Genomic DNA, 21785 nt, shown 5'->3' on the forward strand with positions numbered 1-21785 from the left:
CTCGAAGGAGAGAGAACTGTGAAGAGTTCATCGTGAGAGAGGCAATGACCTTTGGTCAAGGTACACATCCAGTTCAAGGCAACCTCTAATGGCAGGAGCCAGGAGGAATATAAATGCTCATCTCACTCTTTTCCACCACAGTCTCCTTCCATCAGCTAGGAATATAAATGCTCATCTCACTCTTTTCCACCACAGTCTCCTTCCATCATGGGGTGTCAATTCAGTCATACTCTCATCGGAAGCCAAAAACATTATCCACCCCAGAATTTTTCATACTTGGTAGGGGAGAAAAGAAACAAGTAACAAAACATAATCATAGTTTCATAAAACCTGTGTTTTAGCTGGTCATGAGGACTAGGTTCATAAGCATAGCTGCTTTCTTTCACCACCCATTCTAGGTTTCTCCCACTCAGCTTGCACCTAAATTGAATGGAGTTCTTTACCACGTGTGGCGACCCAAACATTCATTCGTATAAGATGAATCTTAGTGGAGGTCCTTTTTGGGTTACTCTAGTTTTCTTATTGGACTATCAGCCAAGAAAATACTAAGAAGCAATCTTGGTGAATATCATACATTCCATATATAGTCCTACTTACTCCACTGTGTAGCAGCAATCCAATTTCCCCGTTAAAAGGAATCTTTCACCCTTGGCAGTAGTGATCCCCTCCCTCCTCTCTCTGTTGATTAGTGATAGAAAAAGCCCAAACCTGCCAGCAAGCACTGTCCACTTCTAATTCACTGAAACCATGTTTCCTAGGAAGCATTCCTCCCTTGAGTACTAAAACCTCCAAAACCACTAAGTCTGAAGTTTCAGGGACCAAAAAATTCCTCAAGTGGTTTATTAGGCATAATAAAAGAACCCAACACAAATGCATACGTATGTACACCCAAAGACATACACAACAATGTTCACAGCAGCTCTCCTCCTGGCAGCCCAAAAATGGAAACATCGGGGCTTCCCTGGTGGCGCAGTGGTTGAGAGTCCGCCTGGCGATGCAGGGGACACGGGTTCGTGCCCCGGTCCAGGAAGATCCCACATGCCGCGGAGCGGCTGGGCCCGTGAGCCACGGCCGCTGAGCCTGCCTGTCTGGAGCCTGTGCTCCACAACAGTGAGAGGCCCGCGTAACGCAAAAAAAAAAAAAAAAAAAAAGGAAACATCTCTGATGTTTATCAACAGTAAAATGGATAAATAAATGTGGTATATTTATAAAGTAGAATACTGTATAGCAATGAAAATGAATGAACAACTGCTCCAGGTAACAACATGGATGAATCTCACGTTAAATAAAAGAAGCCAGACACTAAAGAATACATTATTCAATTTATATAAAAGTTAACCACTGTCATGTATTCAATTTATATAAAGGTTAACCACTGTCAAACCTAATCTTTGGTGTTAGAATTCAGGATGATGATTACCTTTGGGAAGGAAGAAGAGCAATGACTAAGGGACATAGTTATTGATGTGGGTGGTGATTACATAGTTATCTTCACTTTGTGGCAAGTCATGCTGAACAATTATATTTGTGAATTTTTCTATATGTTATGCATCCTTTTAAAAAAATTCATATAACTGCCATCTTGTGTATAATGTATAATTTCTCTGGATGCTTTTAAGTGTTTTTCTGAATTAGTTTTATCAGTTTGACTGTAACATGCATAGGTGTGACTTTCATTGCAATTTTTCTGCTTGTGATTTACTGAGCTTTTGTGGATTTGTAGTTTTATGCTTTTCACCAAGTTTGGAAAACATGCCACCAGTTGTTTGTTTGTTTGTTTTTTTACAAAATTAGTCATACTGAAAATAGAGGGACTACTCTCATCTCCACTCTGCATACATTTTGGGAAAGGTGGCACCATATACTGATTACTGATTTTAAGCATATACTTAATTCTTTAGGTCAGCATCCCCAATTTGCAGGTTATTGTATCCCAGCTGGCCTCATAAATGGAACCAGCTTTCCAATTTGTTCTCTCCAAGTTTTTGTCTAGCCAGTCAACTCATAAGCTGCTGACAACAAACCAGTGTATACCCTTACCTCAGGCCTTGTCTCCTAAAATTCTTCCCTATGGAAGGATTTCCCTTTACTATTCTGGGTCAGGACCACTAATGAGTGGTGGTGGTGTGTAGTGACCACTCACATCCAGCTATTGCCAGCTCACTGCAGATTCTTCCATGAACAAACAGGACCCATGCTTTTTTCTCTTCCATTAATTGGTCAGAAAGAACTCCTCATGAAGCCAATTTATATGGGTTTGGGGGGAAGTGCTGAAGGAGTAGAGTCAGGGACTATAGGAGTCTGAGTCACCTGCTCATTTAGTTTAATTGTAGCCATGTCCCAGTCTCATAGGGAGTAGACTGCTTCTGTGCTCATCCAGTTGTATGGTTCGGTGAATCAGATAACACCAGTTCATGATGGGTGGTTTTATTATTCACGTGGTCACTTGATGTCCCATGATCAGGTATTCCGTCTCTACCAGGTAGCAGGAGCAAATCAGGAGGTGCTTTTCAAAGAAACAAAACAAAATGTTGTTGGCTGAGGCAGATACATCCTTACTCCAAAACCAAAGGGTTTATGTTGTAATTCCCCTATTGGAACTTACCCAAGGCTTCATTTAACATCTCTAACACATGAACTTCCAATACCATTGGATCTGCCCAATCATAAGGCCCAACTGGCAAGACAGTTTGCTCTGGGCCCCACTCAAAACATGTAGTCTTATAGTTATCTGGAAACAGATAAGAGCAGGTCACCCTAATATACTTTATTTTGTTGCCTCCAGAACCCCAAAAGGCCTGCTACACATTTTTTCCTTCTTCTTTGTTATAATGGTAGAAAACACAACTACCTGTCATTTATTTGAATGGATATCCTAACATGTCTTAGGCCACTGCACCCCTAGAAACTCGGTGCAGGTCCTGGAAGTTTTGCAGGGTTTATCTTGCATCTTCTGGCAGGCATATGTCTTATCAAATCATGCAGAATGCTTGCTACTAGGTTCTAGCCTGCTCACTAGGTTCATTTAACATAACTTCATTGCTGTAATAGACCAGTGTGATAGTCTATGGTACAATGATATGGTCAAGGTCCCTCCATACCATAGAGACAACAGGAAAGCTGACACAGCCCTGAGACAAGACAGGGTGTACTGTTGTCCCTGCCAGTTAAACGCAATCTGCTTTTGGCTTTCTTTCCTGACTGGAATCGGGTGGGGGCGGGGCAGAGCGCGTTTCCAGATCCGTACCTGTGTACCAGGTCGCAGTCTGTACTAACTTCCTCCAGTGCAGGTACCACACCTGGATAGCTGCAGTTGGCACCCCACCTGATTAAGCTTTGCAACAATCCACTGTCATTTCTCACTACCCATCTGGTTACCACACAGGGAATTTAAATGGGAATCTGGTACGAATCACCATGCCCGCATGGGGGCACTAACTTCTGTACTGCTTTTCTTTTACTGTCTTGGGAGGGAGTGGTAACAAGCAATTCTGAACTTCTATGTAGTCCTTCCTACCATAATGCTCAATCTATTGGTCAGAAAACCAAAATGAAGATTGCTTCAATTATTAAAATATATTTATTCTTACTACACATCTGGGGCTGGAGAAATAACCAGTGTGGGTCTCTCTGGGCTCACTGTTAGCTAGACTCTGGCCAGGACTCCATCTGTCACTTGACTTTCTTAGGCCCCCTATTTAACCAATAAATAGCCACCAGAGAAGGATTAGGGCAGTGATTCCCTAACTTGCTCACTGGAATTACCTGGGGAGCTTTAAAAATACAAGTGCCTGGGTCTCACCCACAGAACTTATATGAGTTAATTGGCTTGGGGTGTGCCCTTGGCTTTAGAATTCTAAGGTCTTCTTATGTGCAGACAAGTTTGGAAACCAGTGGGTTAGGGGAAGATTCATGGTTATACCACTGTGGCTGCATTGCAGGTTCCTCCGCTAAAGGACCAAATCTCTCCCGATCATCAGGAAGTACCAATTTAACTGTAATAACACAAGTTAGTCTACATCTTAGAATTTTTCCACCTAAATATGTCAAGCAGCACCTTAATAGGTTAATCTATTTTATTTCCAGGGACCTCAAGATCATTTAGTATCCATTACTACTTTTCCCTGTGGGTCAAAACACTCTTGTTCACATTTTCGTTTTTGGCTTATTATGGTAATTGTGCCCACCTTGTCTCTGACGGTTGTACGCTATCATATGATCTCTACCACTTTAGACTTCTTTATTCCCACTGAGATCAGGAAACTCAATTCTACCACAGCTTTCATCACCATCATTTTTGCAAACAAAGGAGAACCACTTCAGAGCTCTTTGGGAATGCTGGTGCTCCCATCACCAATGCTTTTTTTTTTTTCCGTACGCGGGCCTCTCACTGTCTTGGGCTCTCCCGTTGCGGAGCACAGGCTCCGGACGCGCAGGCTCAGCGGCCATGGCTCACGGGCCCAGCCGCTCCGCGGCATCTGGGACCTTCCCAGACCAGGGCACGAACCCGCGTCCCCTGCATCGGCTGGCGGACTCTCAACCACTGTGCCACCAGGGAAGCCCCACCAATGCATTTTTTAATGACTTGGTGAAAGTTGAGGATGGCTAAGGAGCCACTGTACTCCTTCCTCTATGGTATGCCAGGGGATTTCTGATATTCTGAAATTATTATTTCAAATTTTATTTGTAGGCCGTTTATTTTTATTTTTTATTTTGGGAGCCATTTATTATTTGTAGGCAGTTACTGAGTCCAAGGCTCATCCTAGCAAACTATTAATGCCAACATATTAAATCTTAATTCTCAGGTAAGTTTGCCTTGATTAAACCTTATGTCTACTTTCCCTCGGTGTAACACCCTTAGAACCCACTTCTATATATACTCCCCAGGTTCCTGCTGGTCAAAACGACAAGGTCTTAAACTCCTCTGTAGGTAGTCTCTTGCCAGAGCAGGATGCATACTTCCCTGATGGGGAGGCTATGTTGGGATGGAACTGGGAGGTGGTGAGGGTAAATTCTGAGGACAATAGGAATCAACTTATAAGAGAGCTGCCCCAAATGTAGTCACTGAAAGCCTCTATGCAGAGGAGGCTGGTTTCCTCTGAGAGCAAAGGAAGTTCAGGGGAATATGAAGGTTCAGAGTTCTCAGCTTCTTTCTTGTCTGCCCAACTATCCCCATTCTGTGTCTCAGGGCCCACTCCTTTCCCATCAATGCTAACCTTAGTGTAAGAAAACTGGAAGAACTGAGCATTTAATTAGTACTACGAATCTACCTTATCTGCCCACTGATTACAGAAGATGAAGGACTCCTTCAAAGCTACAGTGGAGGAGTTCTGATCCCCTACAAGCATTCTTAACTATATATTAATAGTTTTCATATTTTTCTTTTTCCTATGTACAATGTGTTTAGGACCATAAGAGAAGCCTGGTGGGTTCAGAATCTTTATAATTACTATGATTACCATGGTGATACTTTCTCTCCCCTCCCCTCCATCTTCACTCCATCCCATGCTATTAATGGTCATCACAACAGTACTGTAAGCCATGGATTATAACCTGTGGTCCTTGTACCTATAGCAATGAGGTTATCCTTGTGATTGATTTTACATGTGTGTGTATGTGTGCATATAAGCCAATCCCAAAAGCCCATTGTGAGGATCCATTTCCTGTGATAACTCCTGGTACCAATTAATCTATCAATTAGGGTTATAAAAAGAAATAGAAAGCACACTCAAAATAAGAAAGGAAAAGATTGGTAAAATATATTAAACTTAAGAACTTTTTTCCAAAAGATGCTATTAAGGAAATGAAAAGACAAACCATGTTATGGGGAAGGATATTTGGTGCACATATATTTGACCAAGAACTCATATCCAGAGTACATAAAGAAGTCCTAAAGTTCAATAAGGAAAAGAATGACAACCCAACAGAAATATGGATAAGTGACTTGAACAAGCACTTAAAAAAAAGAGGATCCCCAAATGGCAAATAATGTAAGATGGTGTTCAAGCTCAATAGACATCAGGTAAATGCAAATTAATGCCAAATGAGATACCACTACACACCTATCAGAATGGCTTAAAAAAAAAAACAAAACTGACAATACTAAGTGTTGCCTAGGGTGTGGAGAACATGAAACTTTCATATACTGCTGGGGAGGATATAAAAAACATAAACTTTGGAAAACTGTCATTCTTTACAGTTTGAATCTACCTCAATGACCAAGGAATTTTAACCCTATGTACTCTCTCAATAGAAATGTCTGCCCACGTACACCAAGTGACATATGAAAGAATGCTTGTGGTACCATTATTTGTTAGTAGCCCCAAAGTAGAAAAAACCCAAATAGCTACAACAGAATGGATATATTTATTTTATCCACATAATGGAATATAGCAATGAATATGAACAAACTACTTCTACAAACAACAGATGAATCTTACAAATATAATGGTGAAATGCATATTTAATCTCTCATGTATGATTCAAAACCAGGCAAAACTAATCTATGGTTAGAAATTAGAATGAGTGGTTACATTTGGGGAGGACGGGCAGGATTGTTACTGGGAGGTCACATAAGAGGTTTCCATGTAACTGGTGATATTCTATTTCCTGGGTGATGGATAGAGGAATATTTTTACTTTATGATAGATACTTCATTTATTTCTGCAGTATGCTGTATTTCAGTTTTTTAAAAGGGTGGTCCCAATAAGATTAGGAACTACTGGTTATGCCTACTTGCCCTTCTCCATCAATTCAAACACTTCTTCCTTCAACGCCCAGTTCAGATTCCACAACTTACTTGAAGCCCAACAACTTCAGCTAGACTTATCTTTCTGCTTGGTTTTCATTACATTTCCTGGGAGACAGTAAAATACAGTAGAAGTGGTACAGGCTAAGGGGCTTGGGCTTTAATCTGTAAGGCAATAATAAGCAAGAGAGTGATGTGGTCATATTTGTATCTGCTCACCATGAATTTAACTCATTATAACAGTACTTATTTACATTTCTTTGAATATGCAGACAAACAAAAATTTACATACACATATAAGTGTAAAAATGTCATGTTAGACTGTTACAATATTTGCTCCCAATGAATCATGCCTCCTTTGTTTATGCCTTTTTGCAATGTGCCTTTGCCACCTTAACTAACAAAAGGTAGTTTATTTCCCCATTTCTTGAATCTAGGCTAGCCTTGGGACTTGTTTTGACCACAGAATGCAGAAGCTGTGACTCTGTGCAACTTCTTTGGATGAGGTTTAGAAAGGCTTTACAGTTCCTTTTTCACCTTTTGGAACACTGCCCTGGGCCACTATGCTGTGAATAAGTCTGGGATGAAAGACCATGTGAAGGGAGCCATGTGAATGAGCCCAGAGAAAACCAACAGAAAAACTTTCTAGCCAAAACACAGCATGGTGAGAAATAATAAATCATTATTGTCTTAAGCCATTAAATTTTGTGGTTGATTTGTAATGCAGGAATAATCTAGTCTATTATGGCAGAGACTGCTATTGTCTCTCAGTGTCCCTTCTTCTCCCTCATCCTTTAGTATTAGAACCCCCAAGTTTTGGCTTGGTACATTGCTACACAGGCAAGGACTATATTTCCTAGCTTCCCTTGGAGGTCTGGCCATGTGACTACATTTTGGCCCATGGGCTATAAGTGGAAATGATGGCTGCAAATTCTGTGACATGCCCTTAAAAAGAAGAGGTATACTGTTTTTCCATTTCCCATTCCCAGATACATCTTGGCAGGAGCTGGAACAACCACCTTAGGCCATGAAATAGAAGCCGCATATTGAGTATAGCTGATTAACAAGCCTGGATCCCTAACACCTGAGGCTGCTGTATCAATCTTGAACTGATTATTTCTGGACTGTTATGGAACAGAAAAAAAAACCTTCCATCTTATTTAAGTCATTATTATTTCGGCCTTAAAGCAACCAAACCTATATCCCAAGTAATATGTATTTTCCATTATTCCCCCCATATAGTTATATACAAATACTCATGTGTGTATATATACATCTACAAATATAAATATTTTGAGTGTAAACAGGCACAAACACAAATATGCAAACCATTTATGTGTGTTGACGATTATGTTTTATAGACTGGGATCATATTATACACACTTTTCTTCATCTTGTTTTTTTCTCATTTAAGCAGTAGTGTTGGATTGGCCAAAAAGCTCCTTCAGCTTTTAAGTAAAAATAAAAGACACATTTTTCATTTTTACCAAGAACTTTATTGAACAACGTATTCACCGTTTTGTTCCACTAACTTCTGCCATTTTTCAGGCAACTTCATAATTCCATCCTCCCAAAACTTTTTATGTTTTTGAGCAAAGAACTGTTCCATAGGCCTTTTACAGTCTTCCAGGGAATTGAAATTTTTTCCATTAAGAGAATTTTGTAAAGACCGAAATACATGGAAATCCGAAGGTGCAATGTCTGGTGAATATGGCGGACGAATCAGAACTTCCCAGCCACGCTGTAACAGTTTTTGCCTGGTCATCAAAGAAACATGCGGTCTTGCTGATGGAAGGTTATGCGTTTTCTGTTGACTAATTCTGGACGCTTTTCGTCAAGTGCTGCTTTCAGTTGGTCTAACTGGAGGCTGTACTTGTTGGAATTAATCGTTTGGTTTTCCAGAAGGAGCTCATAATAGAAGACTACCTTTCAATCCCACCATATACACACATCATCTTCTCTGGATGAAGACCCGCCTTTGGTGTGGTTCATTTCACTTGCCCCACGATCTCTTCCATTCCACATTATTGTACAGTATCCACTTTTCATCACCCATCACAATTTGTTTTAAAAACGGAACATTTTTGTAATGTTTCAGTGGAGAATCACATGCGGAAATACGGTCAAGAAGATTTTTTTCACTTAACTTATGTGGAACCCAAACATCAAAGCGATTAACATAACCAAGCTGGTGCACATGATTTTCAACGCTTGATTTGGATATTTTGAGTATGTCGGCTATTTCCCTCTAGCAATATCGTTGACTGTTCTCAATTAATGTCTAGATTTGATTGCTATCAACTTCAACTGATGTACCCAACCATGGAGCATCATCCAGTGAGAAATCTCCAGCACAAAAGTTCGCAAACCACTTTTGACATGTTCGATCAGTCCCAGCACCTTCTCCATACACTGCACAAATCTTTTTTTGCATTTCAGTTGCGTTTTTACCTTTCTTGAAATAATAAAGCATAATATGCTGAAAATGTTGTTTTCTTCCATCTTCAATATTAAAATGGCTACATAAAAATTCATCAATTTTGGGACTTGCCTGGTGGCACAGTGGTTAAGACTCTGCATTTTTGGGACTTGCCTGGTGGCACAGTGGTTAAGACTCTGCATTCCCAATGCAGGGGACTGGAGTTCAATCCCTGGTCAGGGAACCAGATCCCACATGCATGCTGCAACTAAGAGTTCACATGCCACAACTAAGGAGCCCACCTGCCACAACTAAGGACCTGGCGAGCTGCAACTAAGAAGCCTGCCTGCTGCAACTAAGGAGCCCACGTGCTGCAACTAAGGAGCCCACCACAACTAAGACCCAGTGCAACCAAATATTTTTTAAAAATTCACCAATTTTGATAAGTTTTTTTAAATGCACACTGATATGACAGCTGTCACATACAATCTAACAAAATTGTTTTGAATGAAGTTAAAGACAACTAAGCGCTATTAGAGCTGTCTTACAGAAAAAATCGAATCAACTTTTTGGCTAACCCAATATCTTGTGGAAATCACAATTCAACTCATACTGCTTTAATTTATTCCTTTCCATAAGATACAAAAACTGTAATTAATTCAACCATTTTCCTATTAATGAGCTTTCATTTTGTTACTTGTTTTTTGATACTATGGATGATACTACAGTGAATATTCTCACAGATAGACCCTTACGTAGTATTTTATACCTATAGGACAGATTCGCAAGAATGATGTAGCTAGGACAAAAGATATTTGTAGTTTAAAACATTTTAACACAGGTTGCCAGACTGTTTTGCAAATAGGTTGAAAAAGTTCACATTTATACCAGCAATGTATAATACCCTTTTAGTTGGATCCCTACTGGCAACAGGTGCTATTGGTCATTTAACATTTTGCCCATTCTGAAAAGATGTCTCACTTCACTTGTAACAGGAGAAATGCATAATACTACACTAAGATTAAACATTTTCACTTATCAGTCCCAAATCCAAAAGTTTGATAACATACTCTAATGACAATGCTGTGGGGTCACTCTTCCATGTTGTTTATATAACACAGGGAAATCTGGCAATATCTATCAAAATCCCACACACATTACATACCCTTTGATCCAGCAATCTTATTTCTGTGAAATCTTGAACATGTGAGACAAAATTATAAACAGTATTATTCATTACTACACTGTTTTCAAAAGCAAAAGACTGAAATCAATGCAAATATCCATCATAAGGGCTAGTAAAATAAATTCTGGTATTCTTGTAGTGAAATACAATGCAGCTGTTAAAGGATAAGAACTCTCATTATGGAGCTACTTACATAACTCTGAGTTGTGGAACACAGTGCATTATTATAACCTTTGCTTTTTTTCTTTTTTTTAAGGAGAATAAAATAAACTCATATTTGTATAAAAAAGCTCTGGGAAATACTTGAGAAACTAATCAAAGTGGTTGTGAGACGAGTGGTGTTGGCATGGGAAATGGGTGGATGGCAGATATGTGGGGGAAACTTCAACTCAAAACATAAATACCTATCCACCTATCTAGATACACAAACACACATTACATTTGAATGAATTGCTCCTCAAAAGGAAAAGAAAAAGAAAAATAGTTCCAGTAGAGTGAATTCCCCAGTTTCCTTTATGTGATTTTTGTCAAGTCAATTTAACTATCTGATCTTCTTTCTTCAACTGTAAAACAGGGATAAGATCTGTTTCACAATGCTTTGGTGAGCACTAGATTAGCTCTGTCACTTAATAAACTGACACTTAATAAATGTTAGTTGAATTTAAAAAAAAAGGTTTGCCAATCTGTTACATAGGCCTAATTGGCATCTCATTATTTTAGTTTGCAGTTTCCTGATTTCTTCTCGTTTCTTTTTTTTTTTTTTTTTTTTTGGCGGTACGCGGGCCTCTCACTGTTGTGGCCTCTCCCATTGTGGAGCACAGGCTCCGGACGCGCAGGCCCAGCAGCCATGGCTCACGGGCCCAGCCGCTCCGCGGCATGTGGGATCATCCCGGACCGGGGCACAAACCCGCGTCTCCCGCATCAGCAGGCGGACTCTCAACCAGTGCACCACCAGCGAAGCCCATGATTTCTTCTGATTTTGAGCATCTTTTCACATTTGGATTTACCATTTGCTGAGTTCGTATTCTTTGCCCACCCATTTTTCTGTAGAATTGCTTGCTCCCTTTTTTTTTTAATATCTTTTTTTTTTTGGAATTTACAAAGTGGTCCCATACTGTGTATATCTTTTCTTTTCTTTTTTTGGCTGCATTGGGTCTTTGTTGCTGCACACGGGCTTTCTCTAGTTGTGGCGAGAGGAGGCTACTCTTCGTTGTGTGTGGGCTTCTCATGCGGTGGCTTATCTTGTTGCGGAGCACGGGCTTCAGTAGTTGCAGCATACGGGCTCAGTAGTTGCAGCACGTGGGCCCTAGAGCATGCCGGCTCAGTAGTTGTGGCTTGCGGGCTCTAGAGCACAGGCACAGTAGTTGTGGCACACGGGCTTAGTTGCTCCGCGGCATGTGGGATTTTACTGGACCAGGGGTCAAACCTGTGTGCCCTGCATTGGCAGGCGGATTCTTAACCTCTGAGCCACCAGGGAAGTCCCTGCTTGTTCCCTTGATGTGAATTTCTAAGAGCTCTTTTAATATTACAGATGTTAAACTTCACTGTACATATTTTTCTAAATGTATTATATACCTATTAACTTTAACTATGTTTATATTTTTGCATACAAGTTATTTCTTACACTGATAAATGTCTCTTTTAGAAGAACGTGTATTCTGCTGTTGTTGGGTTAAGTATTCTATAAATGTCAATTAGATCCAGTTGACTGATGGTACTACAGAGTTCAACTATATCCTCACAGATTTTCTGCCTGCTAGATCTATTGATTACTGAAAGAGGGGTGATGAAGTCTCCAGCTATAATAGTGGATTCGTTTATTTCTCCTTGAAGTTCTGTCAGTTTTTGCCTTAGCTGTCTTAAGGCTCTGTTGTTAGACATACACACATTAAAGGTTGCTGCATCTTTTTGGAGCATTGACTTCTTTATCATTATGTAATGACCTTTCCTATCACTGATAATTTTCCTTGTTCTGAAGTCCTTTTGTCTGCATATAGCAACTACACTTTCCTTTGATGAGCATTAGCATAGTAGATCTTTCTCCATTCTTTTACTTTTAACCTATTTGTGTCTTTATATTTAAAGTGGGTTTCTTATGTACGGTTCCTGAGAAAATAGAGATCTAGTAAGGGATGCTGGCTTCCTCCCTCCAAATTAACCCTGGGTAGGTACAGAAAGGAAGTAAGGGCTTGAGGAATAAAATCAAAAACTGTGAAGAAACCCTAGTTAGGGTCAGAAGTTTTTAAGTATTGTTCCTGCCACTCCCCCACTGATCATCCCACTTTGGGACAATCAGTTCCAGACAACTGATTACTACACAAATCATCAGCAACAGATCAGGCTTCCCGGCATAGAATAATGTCTGTTAAAGTGAGCTGCTGATGAAAAAGCGTGTGGGCTGACCAGATATTCTAGAGCGGTGGACAGTCACTCCACCATTCCTTCCCCAAACCTCTAGGGTTTTGGTGGATTACAACAGCCTTCTGCTGTTGAATTACGAATTTCAAGGCAAATCTTTACTAAAGGAGTTGTCCAGTGAAACAGGAACCAACAGAGATAGAGCACTATACTCTTCTGTGGTGCCTGGAGCCTTCCGCTCTCTATTCCTTCAACTTGTGGGAAGGGGTAAAACTAGGGTCTACCCTTTTGCTTATCCTCCACATCCATTATGAGAGAGAGCAGTAGAGAACATGAGCCTGTGAACCAAAATATCTAGACACCTGAGGAGTATGATCACCATATGACACAACAAATTAAACAACATATACCAACTGAAACAGAGTTATAGGAACAGATATTTAATTTTAAAAAACAATTCAAATTTAATAGTTTAAAAACAATCCAATTATTCATTCAAAAGATTTTTATTGTGCACCTATGAACTGTCAGGCACTGAGGATTCATCAGTGAACAAGACAGGCAAAAATCTTTGTGTACTTTCTAGTGGTGCAAAGTGGCCTGGGGCACAGAGACAAAAACATACAAACACCTAAATATCTAACTAACCATTAAACCATTTTAGAAGGTAATAATTGCTTATAAAAATAAAGCAGGTAAAGCAGATTGCAACTGCTTAAAAGGGTGAATAAAAATTGTGACCCTAATTTTAAAACGAAACTGAGCCTAAGACAGGAGTCAAGAAGATGCTGAGTGGGAGGTTACTAATGTGTGAAGAAGGAACAAGAAATCATAAAACGGTCATAAGAGAATATTAGGTATAAAAATATGAGTTTATGGGCTTCCCTGGTGGTGCAGTGGTTGAGAGTCCGCCTGCCGATGCAGGGGACACAGGTTCGTGCCCCGGTCCGGGAAGATCCCACATGCCGCGGAGCGGCTGGGCCCATGAGCCATGGCCGCTGAGCCTGCTCGTCCAGAGCCTGTGCTCCGCAACGGGAGAGGCCACAACAGTGAGAGGCCCGCGTACCGCAAAAAATAAATAAATAAATAAATAAAAATTATAAAATAATATTGTACATGGTAAGAAATTTAAATAAAAGTAGAAAGTTAAAGACCTCATTAACTCTTCCTTTCCATAGAAATAATCATTTTTCTGTGTCTCCTTCCAGAAATGTCCTATGCATAATCAAATGTGTGAATGTGTATAGTTTTAAAAATCTATAAATAGGATTTTATACAAATTTTCTGCAACTTGCTTTTTTTCACATATATGGATCTACTTTAGAGATACAGGTTTTGAAGGACAGTAAAAATCTCATTTGAAAGGCAAAATTATAGTGATAATAAAAAGATCAGTGGTTGCCAGGGGTGTGGGATGGGAGGGGCAGGGATGAATAGGTAGAACGCAGGGCATTTTTAGGGCAATTAAACTATTCTGTTATAACACAACGTTAGATACGTGAAACTATGCATTTGTCAAAACCTACAGAACTGTATGACACAAAGAGTGAACCCTAAAATGTAAACTATGGACTTTAATAGTAATGAATCAATATTGGTTTATCAACTGTAACAAATGTGCCACACTAATGCGAGACATAAATAATAGGAGAAACTGGGTGTGTACGTGTATGTGAAGTGTCATATGGAAATTCTCTGTATTTTCTGCCCAATTTTTCTACAAACCTAGAACTGCTCTAAAAAATAAAGTCTATTAAAAAAAAAAACCAAAAAACCTTCATTTAGGAAAACTATTTTTAAAGCTTTGCATAGAGTATTTTAGAGTTGGAGGCTCAAAGTCAAATATTGGGCAGGTTGTTGCTACGGTCCAGGCATAAAATGATTAGTGCTAGGCTTCCCTGGTGGCGCAGTGGTTAAGAATCTGCCTGCCAATGCAGGGGACACAGGTTCAAGCCCTGGTCTGGGAAGATCCCACATGCTGCGGAGCAACTAAGCCCGTGCGCCACAACTACTGAGCCTGTGCCCTAGAGCCTGCCAGCCACAACTACTGAGTCCGTGAGCCACATCTACTGAAGCCTGCGCACCTAGAGCCTGTGCTCCACAACAAGAGAAGCCACCGCAATAAGAAGCCCCCACACGGCAACTAAGAGTAGCCCCGACTTGCCGCAACTAGAGAAAGCCTGTGCGCAGCAACAAAGACCCAATGCAATCAAAAATTAAAAATTGTAAATAAAATAAATTTTAAAAAATGATTAGTGCTAAGGTAGCAAATGAAATTAGTTTGAACTATTAGATTTGCTAATACCTAAGAAAATTGCACCTCAGAAAATCTTAAGTGGAATTTAAAGTTTCTGATTTAAAGAAGTAATATGTCAAAAATAGTATGTTAACCAGGAGTAGGAAAAAAAAATGCTTAAGAATTAAGTGGACAAAAGAGAGATGTGGCTGAAAAGATGCGAATAGCCATAAATGACATGTTAAACATTTTTTAAGTTAACATGACATGGAGGAACCAGGAAATTATCCATCTAATATACTTGGTGTGGCTTATGTACTTAAACTGTTTACTTCCAGATTTTTACAACCTACATATTTTCTAAACATAACAGTCATTAACAAGATATATTGGGTGCACTCAATCTGAATAGTGTTATTCTATATAAAATGCAGCTATCTTTGAGTTTATAAGCTCAAAGGCAAATATAAATTCAAAAGTTAGATAATATAAAGCAACATATTATTAAACGCACAGTGGTATCACAAAGCATATCAGATTCCTGTTTTCTTTAGTTCCTAGTTCATCAGCACTTGGAGTAGGCTAGTTCCATAAACTCCTGAGGTAAATAAGATTCTACCTTATTTTTTTAATGATTATATATCAAGATTACAGTAAGCGTGGAATTTCTAAGACAAAAAAGGTGGCTTCCGAAAAAGAAAAAGAAGCTTCAAAGATCTACATAGAATTAAGCTCTTTATTATGTATGTATACATAAATTTTGTATCTATTTACTTTTTAACTATAATCTTTTTCTAGTCAGTGACTACAAAAGTGGCATCTCAATACACACTCATAGAAATTACAGAATAGAAAGGTTTTTTCCAAGTTCACTCTATTCTACCAAGTGTCTCTAGGAATTTTCTATTAGGCAATTCTATATACTGCTTGTTTTTAGCACCACAAGCATTATGGAAGAAGACTTTTAAATAGTTTTACCATTTGTTATTAATTTAAAGATACCAAATTTGTTTCTCTAGTTTTGCTTTTATTTCCAGTTTGCTGCATTTCCTCTTAACACTGTGGGTAAGGTGGGCAGTTAAAATGTGGTTCCTCAAAAACAAAAGGGAAGTATAATATAAGAACACCAAAATCAAAATCCTCTTTTTAAAAAAGTTTTGTTTATCCCTTTAAAAATGTCTGAACACATAAACTGACAGATTTAATAGAAATCCTTTTTAAAAATTTGCTTAGTTTCTCACATAATAATCATTAATTTAACCCCAAACTTAAATCATTAATTTGAGCCCAGGAGGGTAAGTCTCCTCTCAATTTGTTCAAACATATTAGGTGTTCCATTAATTTCATCTTATTGTTTCAATCTATCAACCTCCAATTCCTTTTACCTCTCTCTTACTTTGGGCTTCTTATTTGCTTGATTACATGTCCTACTTCTTCTTGGTTTAATCCACACGTAGGTGGTATCCATCCCCCATTAGTTTCTTGAAAAAGGATGAATGAACTGTATATTTGAGAGACTTCAGGATTGAAAATAACTTTATTCTAGCCTTATATTTGATTGACAGTGTGACTTATACAGAATTCTAAATTAGAAGTAATTTTCCTTCAGAATTTTGAAGCATTGCTCCATTACCCTTTCGCTTCCAGAGTTGTTATTAAGTCCAACACATTCACCTCTGTATGCACCATATGAAACCTCTATCAACTTTTTTTCTATCAACTTGTACAATTTACTCTTTGTCTCTCTACTCGTTATCTTCGTAGAGTAGGGAAAGGGGAGGTGGGAGATACATAGGAAATGAGCTCCAGAAATCAGCACGGGTCCTCTTAAGCATTTTATACTTATAGCAATCTTAATTAGGTCCCCAAGAGCCACATGTGATTAGCACTGGCATACTGCACTATCATACAGACTGTGCAGCCCTAGAGCAACCACTGTAAGAAACAAAACGAGGTTCAGCGACAATAAAAGAGGTGTGTTGGGCCTTCCCTAGTGGCACAGTGGTTAAGAATCCGCCTGCCAATACAGGGCATACGGGTTCAAGCCCTGGTCTGGGAAGATCCCACATGCTGCAGAGCAACTAAGCCCGTGCACCACAACTACTGTGCCTGCGCTCTAGAGCCCGCGAACCACAACTACTGAGTCTGCGTGCCACAACTACTGAAGCCCGCGCTCTGCAACAAGAGAAGCACCGCAATGAGAAGACTGTGCACTGCAACAAAGAGCAGCCTCTGCTCACCGCACCTAGAGAAAGCCCACGCGCAGCAACTAAGACCAAACGCAGCCAAAAAAAAGAAAGAAAAAAAAAACATGTGTTGATAGCAATGTAAAAATAATAATTATGACGAAGATAAAAGCTAACACTACTGTGCATGTCTATGTGGCAGGTACTGTTTTAGTTGCTTCATATATGTTAATCACTGAATTAGTATATACAATACAACCTTAAGAAGTAGGTATTGTCTTCATTCTTATAGGTTATATATTTTACCCTGGCACAGCCAGAATTCTAGTCTAAACAGTCTAGCTCCAGAATCTTGTGGTCTTAACTATTATGCTATATTGCCTTCCAGTAGCAGATGGTAGTCATTTTTTGTTGTTTATTATACTACTTTTAAATATCTTTTCTTGACAAAATAAAGTTGGCAAACCCATGTTGATTTCCTCAATTAAAAAATTTATTGGTTGGTGAAATGTGAAAGCCTGGAAATCACCAGTTTGTAGGGCCAGTAGAGAACAAGAAAATGAAAATCTGAGAGAAGGTAACTGATGGAGCAAGGTCTTGGAGGATGAGTTCTAGAACATAGGGAGGAGTTAAATTTAAAGGACAGGGCAGACACTAAGTACAGGAGGAATTATAGTCACATTTAGAGATGATGGGGAAGAAAGATTCTCTAGTAACTAAAAATCAAGGTTATCTGAGCCCAAAACAAGCCTGATAGTATCAATTAGAAGGCTTAAAAATAATATAGAATGGTGAAGAATTAGAGCAACTTTTGTGAGGAATGGGAAAAAATAAAGCCGGGATTGGACGGACAGACTAGAAAAATAGAGATGGTTTCAACACTAAATATCTTGAAGAAGTCGAGAAATAAGGTTAGTGGGAGTAAAGGAGTGGACGATGTATAAACAAATAAAAGAGGTTGTGGTTAGAAGGTAGGATTTCTGAATTTAAGATCTCAAAGCCAGAGGTAATGCTCATTCATTGCCAACGATGAAGACGATACTGCTGATAATAACCATTCATTAAGCACACTAAAAAAATTAATTACATATAGTCATAACAACCATTACTATCAGCATATTACAGAGAAGAAACTGAGGCCCTAATGAATTTTCAATTAACACTCAAGTTTTTTATAGAACTTAACAAGATGATGCTGAAATTCATATATAGTAGGAAAGGGCCTGTCATTCCCTAGAAAATTTTGAAGAAAATAGATGAATATTAACTATTGTTAATACCCTACTGGCTATTAACACTTATTATAAAACAGCAGCAATTATGATAGTGTGGTCACGTTATAGAGGTCATACAAATTGACCAATGGAAAATAATAAACAATCCATGGATGTGTGGAAAACTGATTTGAAATCAATGACATTACAAACCATAAAAGAAAAGTTATACTATTCAATAAATGCTGCTAGAACAATTAATTTTTCATATATAAAATAAATAAAATAAATTAGATCTCTACCTCATGCACAAAAATAGGTTGATTAAAAAAAGAATAAAACATGAAGAATAAAAGTTTAAAACTTTTAGCAAAAAGATAAATGAATATCTTTGTGATTTTGAGGTAGGAGAGGATTTTTTTTTTTTTTTTTTTGCGGTACGCGGGCCTCTCACCGCTGTGGCCTCTCCCGTCGCGGAGCACAGGCTCCGGACGCGCAGGCTCAGCGGCCATGGCTCACAGGCGCAGCCGCTCCGCGGCATGTGGGATCTTCCCGGACCGGGGCATGAACCCGCGTCCCCTGCATTGGCAGGCGGACTCTCAACCACTGCGCCACCAGGGAAGCCCTAGGAGAGGATTTCTTAAACCAGACACCCAAAGCACAAAATATAAAGGAAAAGATGAATAAATGTGACTACATTCAAACTAAATTTCAGTGTAAGAAAAGACACCACAAACAAAGGCCAAAGAAAAGGCACAGACTGGAAGATGAGAGGCAACAATATAACCAACAATGTTATTAATAACCGTAAAACATAAATCAATGAAAAAGATGAGTATAGCAATAGAAAAATGGGCAAAGATGCCCAGAGATGTCCAGGAGGCGTTTGGGATTAGTACTAGAGACATCTGGGCTGGAAACAGAGATTTGGGATACATCAACTTATTGATCATATTTGAATTCACGGACTAGATGAGTTTATAAAAGGAAAGCATGTAAAGAAATTAGAGATCTGGGCCTAGCTAGGACATAAAGCAGGCAGAGGATTACCAATCCTCACTCAAGTTCTTAACACTAAATAACTTCTTTAAACTTATCCACATATTATTTTGTCTTGCCTTTTCTGACCATAACTTTGTCTTTTAAAGATGGGGTCTAAACACAAGAAACAAACACTTATAATAAAACCAGATTTTGTTGGACACTACATCAGAAGGTGGTCAGATAAGCCTGCCACTTCTGTTTAGAGCAATATTACCTTCAGCTCCTCTGTTTCATGTATTGCCAAGAAGGCAGGACTGTGGAAATGAAATGCAAATTAAAAATTAAAACAAAACAGGATTTAAAATTTAAAGTAAAGGGAATGTAAGAAAATATTCCCAAAGTGCACAATAAGGATTTTTTTAATTGGTGGGGTTAGGAACTATCTCCTTTTAGTCATTAGCATAGCTCATTTAATGCATCAGAAATAGGTAATGTGTGCCTACACATCTTTAAATTTTAAGACAAAAAAGATGAAAGACAAGAAGAAAAATGTTTCATCCATACAGACTTCTGCTCATCCCATTCCTTCTACTTAGAAATAGCAAACCAGGTATCCACTGCTCAAGGGAAGCCAGTCACAAAAAAACAACTACATGCAGTATAATTCCTTTTATATGATATTCAAGAACATGCAAAGCAAGACAGAATAGTGGTGGTGGTGTTGGTGGTGGTAAGAAGATGTGGTTAGCAGGGACATAAAGAAGCTCTATGGGGTGTCTGGTATTCTGTATATGTGGATCTGGGTGTTGGTCACATCAATTTATACATTTGGCACTTGAGCATTTTACTATGTTCTGTCTTTTAACTGAGGTATGTATTTTTTATTCCTATAAAGAAAAACTTCTTAGAGACCTTAAGAATCTCACTGAACACAGCTTGTTTCACTCTTGTCAAGATAACAAAACCTCTAATTAAGAAACAAATATTTAGTGGCCTTCTCTCAACTTGTCTTCCCCTAATGGCCCCACTCCCTCAACCCACCCCTACCTCAGCCATCTCCCCAACAGAACAGGCTCAAGGACAAGGACGTCTGAGATGAACATTTTCAGCATCAACAAGCTCCAGGGTCCTTCTTCCACCAAACCAAAAGTAAGCTCCTAAGAGGAAATTGAAAGGAAACTCGAATGTAAACACCAACCTTTAACCATCACTTTGTGAATCATCTTCTACACTATCCTAGCTCATGAACATGAACCTGTATCTAAACATCTTTGTAGAAATTTCCATTGTAATTTTACTTTGACAATTTTGACCAGGGTAAAATGATAGAAAATAGGCTTATCTAGATTTCAATTAACCCTCTTGCTGATGGTTATTTTTTTTAGTGAAGGACAGTAACAAATATTAAATGTAAACAGTCCAGAGAATGCTTTTAAAAATAACCTTCCCTTTCTCACTTTAGCATGAAACACCAAGGAAAAAATAAAAGATAAAACCTATATATTACAGCTGGTTGTTACAATGAGTCATACAAAATGCAATATTGGACCTTGAGCAGTTCATTGTTTTATGTTGCTGGTCAAGCGGGGTTCAGAACGGTAATGAGACAGGGTATTGAGATACAAATTACTTCGGATATCTTACTTCAGCAAAAACATGAAACAAAGTCATGTCAAGTAAGATGCTTCCAGGGACTAAAGCTATCGCCTTTCCTCTTCTTTTTTTTTTTTTTTTGAGCTACCTCCTTTCGCTCTTTTTTTTTCCTAAACAACAATTAAAGTTCTTCACGGATACCTTAGTTTGTAGCAGAAGCCCTGCAACATGAAATAAAGGAAACCCTAAGCCTTTATGTTCTTTTACCACTTTCCCAGTTTTAGGTAACCGAAAAAAGAACAGATCTTTAGAAGGAACTGAAGATTATCTAAGGAAGGACTCTAACGGGTCTCGTCTGAATGGCAAATACTTCAAGGTCTCGGAGCAGGATTATACCAAATGGCCAAGGGGCAGAGCTTTAAGCAGTTCCTAGTTTAGCGAAAGTATTTTAACTTCTTTAAAACAACAACAACAACAACAACAAAAAAGACTTGTAGAGGGAAGAGAGCGAAATTAGGCGCCGCGGCGGGTAGAGGAGAAGGGTGCTCTGAAGAGAATTTGCAGTTCTGGGGCCGCGGCTGGGAAGAGGCCGAGACGAGACGGGCCGAGGTAAAAAGAGACGCCAGGAGAAACTCACTTTTGAAGGGCACTTCCCGGTTACAAAGCACTCTCTTGTGCTTTACCTCCTCCGACACAGTATCCTTTCTGCGGACCTCCAGCGTCTACAGACGTAAAAGGCCCACCGCAAGAGCCCTCTCCAGCATCGAGATTTCGAGGCGGGCCTCGATACCCGTCAGTCCCCGCGGCCGCCCGCGCCCCCTCGGCATCCCCCGGGCGCGCGCACGTCACCCGCCCGCTGCC

At 39.2% G+C, this 21785-nt stretch overlaps 1 long non-coding RNA gene across 1 annotated transcript; it reads right to left on the minus strand.

Moving 5' to 3' along the window:
• Positions 1 to 363: 363 nt before the first annotated feature.
• LOC309821752 lies at positions 364 to 21711 on the minus strand. The gene is made up of 3 exons (XR_014296657.1): positions 21562 to 21711; positions 20379 to 20488; positions 364 to 2506 (listed from the first exon to the last, which is right to left on the minus strand). It is a non-coding gene; the product is annotated as an uncharacterized lncRNA (long non-coding RNA).
• Between the last annotated feature and the right edge of the window lie 74 nt (positions 21712 to 21785).

The sequence above is a fragment of the Grampus griseus genome (genome assembly GCF_964374135.1).
Source record: "Grampus griseus genome assembly, chromosome: 4".
Lineage (NCBI taxonomy): Eukaryota > Metazoa > Chordata > Mammalia > Artiodactyla > Delphinidae > Grampus > Grampus griseus.